The following is an 11,855-nucleotide window of genomic DNA, read 5'->3' as shown; positions in this document are numbered from 1 at the left end:
AAACCAAGGAAGGGTAAGGATGGTCACTTCATATTTGTTAAGGGTAACACTCAAAATGATGAGATTTCAATTAACATTTATGCACTCTATCTGAATGCGCCTCAATTTATAAGAGAGAGTTTAATAGACATGAGCAACTTGATTTCCTCTAGCTACATAATAGCTGGAGATTTTAACACTCCTTTAGCAGTGTTGGATAGATCTTCCAAAAAGAAGCTAAACAAAGAAATTTTAGACTTAAACTTAATCATTCAACAATTGGATTTAATGGACATCTATAGAACATTGCCTTCTAAAAAAACTGAATACGCATTCTTCTCATCAGCCCATGGAACCTACTCCAAAATTGATCACACGTTAGGTCACAAGTCTAACCTCAGCAAATTCAAAAGAATAGAAATTATTCGTTTCATCTTCTCTGACCATCATAGAATAAATGTTGAACTCCATAACAACAGTAACCTGCATACTCACACAAAAACATGGAAACTAGGGGCAATGCCTGTGGATCAGTGGGTAGGGCGCTGGCTCCATATGCTGAGGGTAGTTGGTTCAAACCCAGCCTTGGCCAAACTGCACCAAAAAATATCCAGGTGTTGTGGCTGGTGCCTGTAGTCCCAGCTACTCGGAAAGCTGAGGCAAGATAATTGCCTAAGCCCAAGAGCTGGAGGTTTCTGTGAGTTGTGACGCCATGGCACTCTACTCAGTGTGAGAAAGTGAGACTCCATCTCTACAAAAACCAAAAAACTTCATTAAAAAAAAAAAAACCATGGAAACTAAATAACCTTATGGTGAAAAAGTAGCTGGGTCATAGACAAGATTAAAAAGGAAATTACCAAATTTTTGGAACAAATGACAAGACACAAATTATCAGAACCTCTGGGATACGGGAAAGGCAGTCCTAAGAGGGGAATTTATAGCACTGCATCCTTTTCTTCAAGAGAGGAAGTGAACAACTTAATGGGGCATCTCAAGCAACTGGATAAGGAAGAACAATCCAATCCCTACCCAGCAGAAGAAAAGAAATAACCAAAATTAGAGCAGAATTAAATGAAATTGAAAACAAAAGGATTATACAAAAGACCAATCAATCAAAAGTTGGTTTTTTGAAAAGGTCAATAAAATAGATAAACCTTTGTACCCCATGATTGCTTTAATGTACACAGCCATGATTTAATAAAAAAAAAGAATCAGAAAAGGACATATTTTATAAAATACCATGTTTTATTGCAGAGGTTGGTGAATAGCATGTCAAAGGTGATAGCTGAGAAGCAAATATAATATATCAATAGGTATAGACCTGCTGAGAGAAAGATTTATTCCTTTGAGAGCTGAGTCTTCTCATTCAATAACACCTTTCTTTCCCTAAGGGAAATTCCAAAATCTTATTGACACATGCTTTTCTACAGCCAAAATGTTGAAGAGTATTATCCTTCCTTGTAGGAAGACATGAATCTTCTGGCATAAAGAAGTATGTCTCTTTTTACTTTTGGAAGAAAGGCTAATGAATAATCTTGGAATCAATAAAATAGAAACATTACTTATCTGAATAGTTTGCCTGTGGAAAATTCTATTCCAAGGTAGAAGAGCTTGGGATAGAATTGAGAGCTATGTCTTGGGAAACTTTAAATGGGGACTTCACAATATTTAATATATTGTATACTAATAAAGGGAATCTATGTAATTAGCACATTATATTGCATATAAATTTATTCTATTGTTTGGTAGACTGACAACTGCAGAATCTGTGTCTAGAGATAGAATGGCTTTTAATCCTTGAAATAAACATCTGTAAGAGTATGTGCTGTATCCATCTCAGTCTCATATTCAAGAAACATTTGTTGATCTCCCAACCACAGGCCAAGCACTGTGCTATAGATGTGTAGAAAAAGATAGGACAAGCTTTGTCCTCAATGAAGCTGACCCCCCCCACCCCAGGAGGGGCAGGGAGAGGAAAGGAGAGAGATAAATGAACCGACATTTACAATTTATTTTTGAAAGTGCTATGGTACTTAACACATGATGGTCTAAAGAAGTATTCCCTAATTTGGTCTCAAGTTCTGAGGTAAGTGGGTTATGGAGGAGTAAGGGAGGTGACTTAGCTGAAGTAATACTATGTGCAGAGCTGGATTTTGATGACTGCTCAAAATTTTGATTTGACCTCTCTGGTAGAATGGAAGGCATGGACTCTGTTCTGGAATACATTACAGATTTGATTCCATAGAAATTCAAAACTCATGGCCAGGCACAGTGGCTCGCACTTGTAATCCTAGTACTCTGGGAGGCTGAGGTGGGTGGATTGCTTGAGCTCACAAGTTCAAGACCAACCTGAGCAAAAGTGAGACCCTGTCCCTATTAAAATAGAAAAACCGAGGCAAGAGGATTGCTTGAGCTGAAGAGTTGGAGGTTGCTGTGAGCTATGATGTCACAGCACTCTACCCAGGGCAACAGCTTGAGACTCTATCACATAAAAAAAAAAAAGAAAGAAAGAAAAAGAAATTAAAAACTCCTGTGATGTAAACTATGTCACAAGCAAGGTCAAAAGACATATGACTGGGGAAAATGTGTGCAACGTATAAATCAAGGATTAATATTGCTATGATAAAAGCACTTTCAAAAGCCAGGTCTGTAATTCTCACTGACCTGGAGGCTGAGGCAGGAAGATTTCTTGAGCCTAGGAGGCCAGCCTGGGCAACATAGTGAGATCCTATCTCTTAACAGAAAAAAAGAAGAAGAAAACAAAACTGCTCCTTCAAACAAATGAGCCAGTAGATAATGGACTAATTACCATAAACAAAATAAAATACAAATGACTAATGATCACTTAAAAAGTTGCTTTTTTCCTACCTAGTAGTATTAGGGACTGGCAAATAAAATAGCCATGTAAAGTCATTTCTTTCTTCAAGAATGATTTACATTATATCCAGAGTTGGAGAATATAGGACTACAAGCATACAATTTTGATGATTGTGAAATGATATAGCTTTTTTTTGTGAAAACGTTAAATGTACATTCCCTTTGACACATCAAAGCAGTTTCCAGGAAAGTGACCTGCAAAAATACTTGAACAAGGATATACATAAAAACCATCCAGATAGCACAGTTTGTAGTGTTACGAATAATCTGCATTTTCATCAGTAGGAAAATGCTGTGTAGTCACTGGGCAGAGTGAGGGGAGGGCTGCATTCCACTGTATTTATAGCCATGAAAAGGTATCAATGATGTATTTTTGAGAAAAACATAGCATTTTGCAAAACTATGAAATATCTCATTTTGTAAAAAACAAAAAAATTAAAAATAATTTTTTTTTTAGACCTGAGGTCTTGCTGTGTTGCCCAAGTTGGAATTCAAATTCCTGGGCTCAAGCAATCCTCCTATGTCATCCTCCCAAGTAGCTAGGACTATCTATGTATCTTAATACAGAGGATACCAAAAAAAGTATACACATTTTAAGAAGGAAAACATCATATTAAAATTGTAATACTGAAGTCATATTTGACTTCTGCAATTACAAGAGGTGCTCAAATGTGACCTATATGCATCTTTTGTTGTCATTAGATGCTGAATATTACAATTTTAATATAGTTTTTCCTTAAGATGTGTATATATTTTTTGGCAACTTCTGTATGTATTTAAAATGTTATCAATCTGTTTAATGAGCTTAGAAAGTTACTTGGAAATTATAAGGAGCTACCTTAGGGAATAGGAATTAGGGGGATTGAAGGGAGAAGTTTTCACTTTTTAAACATGGCTGTGATTAGTAGGATTATCTGTTTTTTACAGGTTAAGCTTATTTTCCCAATTAGTGTAACTCTTTGGCTCTAGATGATGTCATCTCTTCCTCATAGCACTGCACAGTGTTGATCATTTTATTTATTTATTTATTTATAAATAATAATGACTCACTCAGTCACCCTGGGATGGAGTCCTATGGCATCATAGCTCACAGCAATCTCAAACTCTTGGCTCAGCCTTCCAAGTAGTTGGGACTATAGGTGCCCACCTCAAGGCCTGGCTAGTTTTTCTATTTTTAGTAGAGATGAGGTCTTGCTCTTGCTCAGGCTGGTCTTGAACTTCTGAGCTAAAGTGACCCACTGGCCTCAGCCTCCCAAAGTGGTAAGATTACAGACGTGGGCTACAGCAACCAGCAGTGTTGATCATTTAAATATTTGACTCCAGTTTACTTAAGTTCTATTTGTTTTTTGTTGTTGTTGTTGTTGTTGCAATTGCCACAGAAGTCTTCTTCATAAAATCCTTCCCCAGGTTGACATCTTCAAGAGTTTTTCCCACACTTTCTTCTAGGATTTTTATTGTTTCCTGCCTTAGATTTAAATCTTTTATCCATCTTGAATCAATTTTTGTAAGTGGTGAAAGGTGTGGGTCACATTTCTGTCTTTTACATGTAGTTATCCAGTTCTTCCAGGACCATTTATTGAATAGGGATTCTTTTCCCCAGTGTATGCTTTTGTTGGTTTTATCAAAGATCAAATGGCTATGAGAAACTGGTTTTATCTCTTGGTTTTCTATTTGGGTCCAAATGATAACTAGATCTATGGAGAACTCAGCTCTCACTAACAATCCCATCTATCACTGTGCAAGATATAGAAACAGAACCTTCTTGGAGGAAGACTGACGAATGGCTAATAAACATATGAAAGAATGCTCATTGTCCCTAATCATAAGAGAAATACAAATCAAAACCACCCTGTGATATCACTAACCCCCAAGTAAGATTAGCCCACATCCCCAAATCCCAAAGTTACGGATGCTGGCATGGATGTGGAGAGGGGACCACTTTTACACTGTTCATGGAACTGCAAACTAATATTGTCTCTTTGGAAAGAAGTATAGAGAATCCTCAAAGAACTCAGATTTCCCATTTGATTCCACAATTCCACTACTAGGCATCTCTCCAGAAGAAAAGAAATCATTTTATCAGAAGGACATACCCACTAGATTGTTTATTGCAGCTCAATTTACAATTGCCAACAGGTGGAAACAACCTAATTGCCCATCAACTCAGGAATGGATTAACAAACTGTGATATATACATACCATGGAATACTATTCAGCCGTAAAAAGATGGTGACTTCACATCTTTTGTATTAACCTGGATTAAGTTGCAACACATTCTTCTCAGTAAATTATCATAAGAATGGAAAAGCAAATTTTGGGTACTCCGACTGAAGGGCACACATTTTGGGTACAGGACATAACTACAAGAAGGACTCGTAACAAATTCAAATATTGTCATTTGGTTGTTTGTGCCCTCACATTAACCTGATACAAAAAAATAAAATATTAAAAAAAATCTGACTCCAGTCTCTTCTTGTTTGTGTGGTTTCTGATAAGTAGTCCACTGTAATCTTTGTACTTATTCCTATAGAGTGAGCCATTCCCCACCATTCTCTTTTAAGATTTTCTCTTTGCCTTTGATGTCCTGCAGTTTGAATATGATATGTATAGGTGTACATTTTAAAATATTTATCCTGTTGGAATACTCTAAGCTTCTTAGATATTTGGTTTGGTGTCTGTCATTAATTTTGAAACAATCTCAGCCATTATTACTTCCAATATTTCTTCTGCTCTGTCCTTTCTTTTCCCTCTAATATTCCCATTGTGTATACATTATGCTCTTTGAATTTGTCCCATAGATCTTGGATGCTGTTTTTTTTTCCATTCTTTTTTCACTTTACATTCCAGTTTGAGTTTTTGTTGACATCTCTTAAAATCCACTGAATGGTTTTGATTTATGGGTTTTGATTCTTTCTTAGTTTCTGTCTCTGCTTACATTATCCAAGCATTCTTGCATGTTGTCTGTTTTCTTTTTCTGTTAGAACCTTTAACCTTAATAAATCATAATTATTTAAAATTCCTTATCTCATAATCCCTAAATCTGTGCCTTACATGTATCTAAGTCTGGTTGTGATTTTTTTTTCTTTTGAAGACAGAGTCTCATTTTGTTGCCCTCAGTAGAGTGCTATGGCGTCATAGCTCATAGCAAATTCAAAATCTTGGGCTCAAGCAATTCTCTTGCCTTAGCCTCCCAAGTAGTACAGGCACCTGCCACAAGGGCTATTTTTAGAGGTGGAGTCTCGCTCTTGCTCAGGCTGGTTTCAAACATCTGAGCTCAGGCAATCTACCCACCTCGGCCTTGCAGAGCACTAGGATTATAGGCGTGAACCACCGTGTCCGGCCCCTGGTTGTGATATTTACTTAGCCTCTTCAGACTGGACTTTTTCTTTCCTTTGAACATGCCTTTGTAATTTTTTTTTTTTTTTTGAGACAGAGTCTTACTATGTCACCCTTGGTAGAGTGCTGTAGTGTCACAGCTCACAGCAACCTCCAACTCTTGGTCTTAAGTGATTCTCTTGCCTCAGCCTCCCAAGTAGCTGGGACTACAGGCATCTGCCACAATGCCTGGATATTTTTTTTGCTGTCATTGTTTTAGGAGGCTCTGGGCTGGATTTGAACCCGCCAGCCCCAGTGAATGTGGCCAGTGCCCTAACCACTGAGCTATGGGCGCTGAGCCAGCCTTTGTAAGTTTTTGCTGAAAGCCAAACATCATATAGGTACTGAGGTAAATAGGCCTTTAATTTACATGTCAATCTGCTAGGGTTTGGGTTGTGTTTAATGTTTACTGTAGCTGCAGGTGCCAGAGACCTCACATTTCTCTGGTGTCCTTGCCTGTGTTTCTCCTGTTGTTTCAGAGCTTCCTTATGAACTCTTCCTTAAATGTAGTCTTCATGTTACCGCTGATCCAGCTGTAATCTACTGCTGTCATATAGGTGCCCTACTGGCATGGTGGAAATGTGGGGGAGTTCTACCTTATGAAAATACTGAATTCTTAATTTTATGGTTAAGATTGAGTTTTATAATCTTATGATTTTTATGGTTATAGAACTCTTTAAGTAATCTTGTTTATAAATCATGTTTATGATTATAGAACTCTTACTCTAATGGTGAAATCTTAGTCTTTTAGTGGGCTTGTGTTCCTAGATGTGATCTTTACAAGTATTTGTTTTCTCCCCTACCCTTTGGGTGAGTCAGGAAAGCTAAGTGGGTTGGAGTTAGAGAAGTGTCTTTCCCCCAACTGGGGCAAGTTTCTGGCATAGTGCTTCCCCCTGAAGAGTGAGCTTTTGTAGGGGGAAGCTCTGGGTGTATTTTACAGTGCTCACTTACCCCTTCCCTGCCAGAGCCTTAAAGAGGCTCTTTCCTGGCTTTTTACTGGAAGAACCTGATAGGCTTCCTAAAGGTAAAACCTATGAAATTGTGGGCCCCCCTTTAAGGCTACAGTTCCCAGGAGTTTTTCACTCGTGCATTAGCCCACTCTTGGCCTCCAGAAATTCATCACATTTCCACCATTTAACTATTCCTTCCAGTATAAGGCTCTAGCATTTTTGCTCCAGGTCAGCAGTTGTTGGCTGTGACTCTCTGGATTAACCTGCCTCTATAAATTGCAAAGTGTCCTTTAAATTTCCCAAAGGAGAAAAAGTCTACTTCTCTTCCAAATTTTTTTAAAATGGAGTTTAAATCCATGTGTAATGATGATAGCCTTTGAGGAAGCTAATACACTGCAGTGTCCTCAGCTGTATCTCAAGTTTGCATGGAGCTGCTCCACAGCAGGGGCTATGTTCAAGGGAGCAGTTCAGCAGCCCACAGCCATGCTCCAGAGAGACCTCAGTGGCCAAGTGTGCATTTCTGTATAATGCTGGGCTGGAGGGATGTTGCTTGTAAGTGTGCATATGAGGCAAGAAGAGAGAATATGCTTTGTGCAGGGCTCCCATGAAGCCAACATTCCTTTTCTGGAGGTCTTGTGCAGGGAAGAGATAGGCCCAAGGGTCTTAGAATTTACCTATTAATACATTGCTGGGAAATTGCTATGCGTAGTAAGATTTCTGAAAACACACTTCTGTGTGCAATGTGGCTACTTTATGTTGCTTTTGCATTAAAAGCATTATTATTAATGATGAAAGAGGGAAAGACCTTGATTGGTTGTTTACATCTTACTATTTTATTTTTAAGAAACATTCATGTTCCCAAAGGTTAAAAAAATGAAACAAATCTCTCTCTCTCTCTCTTTTTTTTTTTTTTGGAGACAGAGTCTCAATATGTCGCCCTTGGTAGAGTGCCGTGGTGTCACAGCTCACAGCAACCTCATACTCTTGGGCTTAAGCGATTCTCTTGCCTCAGCCTCCCAAGTAGCTGGGGCTACAGGCACCCGCCACAACGCCTGGCTATTTTTTTGTTGCAGTTGTCACTGTTGTTTAGCAGGCCCAGGTTGGGCTTGAACCTGCCAGCCTTGATGGATGTGGCCGGTGCCCTACTCAAGGAGCTACGGGTGCCGTGCCAAATAAACCAATCTTTTAAAAGTTGTTTTCAAGGGCTTAGAAAGATTTTGAGATAATAATGTTTCCAAATTTTATATAATTCAGTATTTCCTTTAATCAATCTAAGATGTATTTATGAGTATATTTTTACGTTTCAGATATTATTTATATTGATTTCAATATACTTATTGAGCTGAGCATCCAAAATTTAGGTTTTTGCCCAGGTCGTGTTTGATGACTAGTGGTAGAGTTCAGAGGCTTTATGTAAAGTGATCATTTCTTATCACGTGGACTTCGGAAAATTTTTAAATTAAGATATACTTTATATATCTTTAAAGTCACCTTTTTAGTGTTCCGTCAATGAGTTTTGACAAATGTATATGGTTGTGTAGCTACCACAACAATCAATACATAGAATATTTCCATTAACTCAAAAAATTTACCTGTGCCCTTTTTTTGGTATTTTAAAATTTTAGATTTTATTCTTAGGTGTATGACCCATTTTGAATAGATTTTTGTGTAGAGTGTGAAGAAGTGTGGATCTAATTTCTCCTTTCTCCCTCCCTTCCTCCCTTTCTTTCCTTCTTTTGCAAGTGAATGTCCAATTCTAACACCATTTGTTGAATTCCCTTTTGGTCTTTGTTAAAAATCAATTGACTATATATGTAGACATCTAACATTTCTGAGCTCTCTCTCTCTCTCTTTTTAAAAATTAATTAATTAATTAATTATTTCGAGACTGAGTCTCAAGCTGTCACCCTGGGGAGAGTACCATGGCATCACAGCTCACAGCAACCTCAAACTCCTGGGCTTAAGCCATTCTCTTGCCTCAGCCTCCCAAGTAGCTGGGACTACAGGCGCCCAACTTGACGCCCAGCTATTTTTTGGTTGTGGTTGTCATTGTTGTTTGGGAGTCCTGGGCTGGATTCGAACCTGCCTGCTCCAGTTTGTGTGGCTGGCACCCTAGCTGCTGAGGCGCCAAGCCGAGCTCTCTCTTTTATTTTATTGATTCAAAGACAGGTCTTTGAATCTCACAAATTTTAAAATCATTAGTATGATTAAGGCCTAACATTTACCATCATTACTATTTCACTACTTACTTAGGCTGTGACATACCATTTTTTAAAAATGCCCTAGGCAGCTGTAACTCATTGACATTTATATTTCAGAGCTAAATTACAGAGATTACATTTGGATCAACACCTTTAGGACTTATATCCTGAAATTAATTATGTTGCTAGTATAACAAAATGAAAATGTTAACATGTTTAAACCTGTCATGTGTGAAAATATTTCAGATATCACAATGAAATCATTTATGCTATCCTTGTCACAGGTTGTCTCTGGTCCCATAATTACTTTCTAGTTTCTAGAAAATCTGTCTCAATATTTAAAATATTCAGGAATAAAACATTACTGAGAAAGTTTCTTTCAGTGAACTCTAAAGTCTTTTTGTTCTTGGCTAACTTATCTTATCTGGCCTGAGTGTGAGTTGAAAAGTGTGCATCAGGATTGGGGGTACTCCCAACTTGTTCTTGCCCAGGGTTCTTTGGTTCCTTTGACAAGAGCTGTATCACAACAGATACTTTGTTTCTAAAGCTCTCTCTCTCTCCAAGCCTGTACTTAGCCGTAGGTAGATTGGTCTCTGTTGGTTTTGGTGGTGGTGCAGAGAGCAGGGCAGGAGCACCAAGCCCTAAAACCTGTGCTCCTCCTCCTCCCTCCAGGGCCTGGATTCTAAACTGCTTACTCCTGGGCATGGCTGTGGAAGGGAGAAGATGTCAAGGGAAGGTTTTTACTTTGATCCTCCCAGGCAACCCTGATCTATTCTGTCCTAGTGGCTCTAATTCTCAGACTGCCTTTGGCTGACCTTTGTGGCATTGGGAATACTCATTTTACCCCGACTGGGTAAATGCAGCCACTCACAGACTGCAGCTACCTCCTGCTCTGTGCTGTGCATGGGGCTGAGCACCAGATTCCAGAAACGCAGAGCTGGGCTTAAGATAGGAACATTTCGTTGTCCCTGCTGAGGGATGTACCAATTTGCCTTCCTTATACTGTGGTGTTTCCTGTTTGTTAAAACCCTATTCCTCTCTCTTCCAGTCGACAGCTTGAGGGGTATGCCTCTGAAGGAATTCTGTCCCAGCACTGATGACTCATAGAAGGCAAGTCATCTCTGTTTTCATGATGTCATTTCCCTCCCTCTCAGATAAAGTGAATAGTCCTTCTTACCTCCGCTCTACCTAGGTCAGAGCACAACTCATGAAGCTCTCTCCACTCCACCCTGGGTGTTACAACAGACCTTATTATCTCCCATTTCTTCACTCTTACTGTGCTTATGGTCTCTTATTTGAAGGGATTCCTGTCATCAGAGGACATCTTTGTGTCCTCTTAGTGTTCAACGCTTGGGGAAGAAGTCGGCAGGGGTCAGAGGAGGAGCTTATTTCACGTGCTGGCTCTAAATCTCACTGTCCTAGGTGGCACTTGTGAAGTGACCCCAGGTTATTTACTCATGCCTCCCCTTGTACTATGTCCCAAGACATGATTGCCAGAGGCAGCCATTTAAAAATATGATGTTCGCAGTGTATGACACACCTCTTGGGGGGGGCATAATTATAAGAAGGATTATGTTTAATAAATGCAATCAGTGTAACCTAATTCTTTGTACCCTCAATGAATCCCAAACAATAAAAGAAAAATAAAAAAAATAATGTTTATGTTGATCCCACTTTTCAGATACTGTGAAAACAGTCCCGTGGGTTTCAATGTATTTATATCTCTGTGCACCTGAACTATGATTTCCTTAGAAGTGGGATCAGTGGAGTTTCTATTTTGATTCTTCTTTAGAAAAGCACCACCATTTCTACTCTCACCAATAGCGTGCGTGTGTAAGGGCCGCCTTTCCCTGTACTCTCACCAGCGTTGGGTGCTAGCTGACTTTTTCATCTAGGTCAGACCATATTCATAGTAGTAGAAACATTGTATTTTATTGTTTTAGTTTTTGTATAATTATTCATGAGGTTGAGTATCATTTCATACACTTTATAGTCATTTGGATTTTTTCCATGAATTGCCTGTTCACATCTTTTTTCTACTGTGGTGTTTATCTTTTCTATTGCTTACAAAGTTGTTAACATTTTGCCTTGCATACATATTTTAGAGACATTTCTCCCAGTTTGTTGTTTGTCTTTTAATTTTTTTTTTTTAATGTCAGACGGGTAATGTGCCAATGTTGAAACAAGATTTGTGGGAGGCACTTCTCATGCATGCACATGAAAACCCAATCATCACGCTTATGAACTGCAAAAGGATCTGTCTTTTAATTTTGATTCTATGTCTTGCCAAATGTACCTTAAAATGTACTTTAGTATTTTTATGCAATTAAATCTGTTGGTATTTTCCTTTGTGGCTTCCAGTTTTTCACACTTTTTCCACTCAAATCTTATTTAAATATACTTATTATTCCAAATGATCTTTGAAAATCTTTGAATGGTTATTGTAGGATGAATTCTTATGGTGAATGGTGGC

General features: G+C 38.5%; 1 non-coding gene across 1 annotated transcript; it reads right to left on the bottom strand.

The window, feature by feature from the left end:
- Positions 1-11,535: 11,535 nt before the first annotated feature.
- LOC128574402 (small nucleolar RNA U13) lies at positions 11,536-11,639 on the bottom strand. The gene has a single exon (XR_008376766.1). It is a non-coding gene; the product is annotated as a small nucleolar RNA U13 (small nucleolar RNA).
- Positions 11,640-11,855: the final 216 nt, after the last annotated feature.

This window comes from Nycticebus coucang, chromosome 21 (genome assembly GCF_027406575.1).
Source record: "Nycticebus coucang isolate mNycCou1 chromosome 21, mNycCou1.pri, whole genome shotgun sequence".
Classification (NCBI taxonomy): Eukaryota; Metazoa; Chordata; class Mammalia; order Primates; family Lorisidae; genus Nycticebus; species Nycticebus coucang.
Note: the sequence above shows the minus strand (reverse complement) of the source record. Positions and strands in the feature narration are given on the sequence as shown.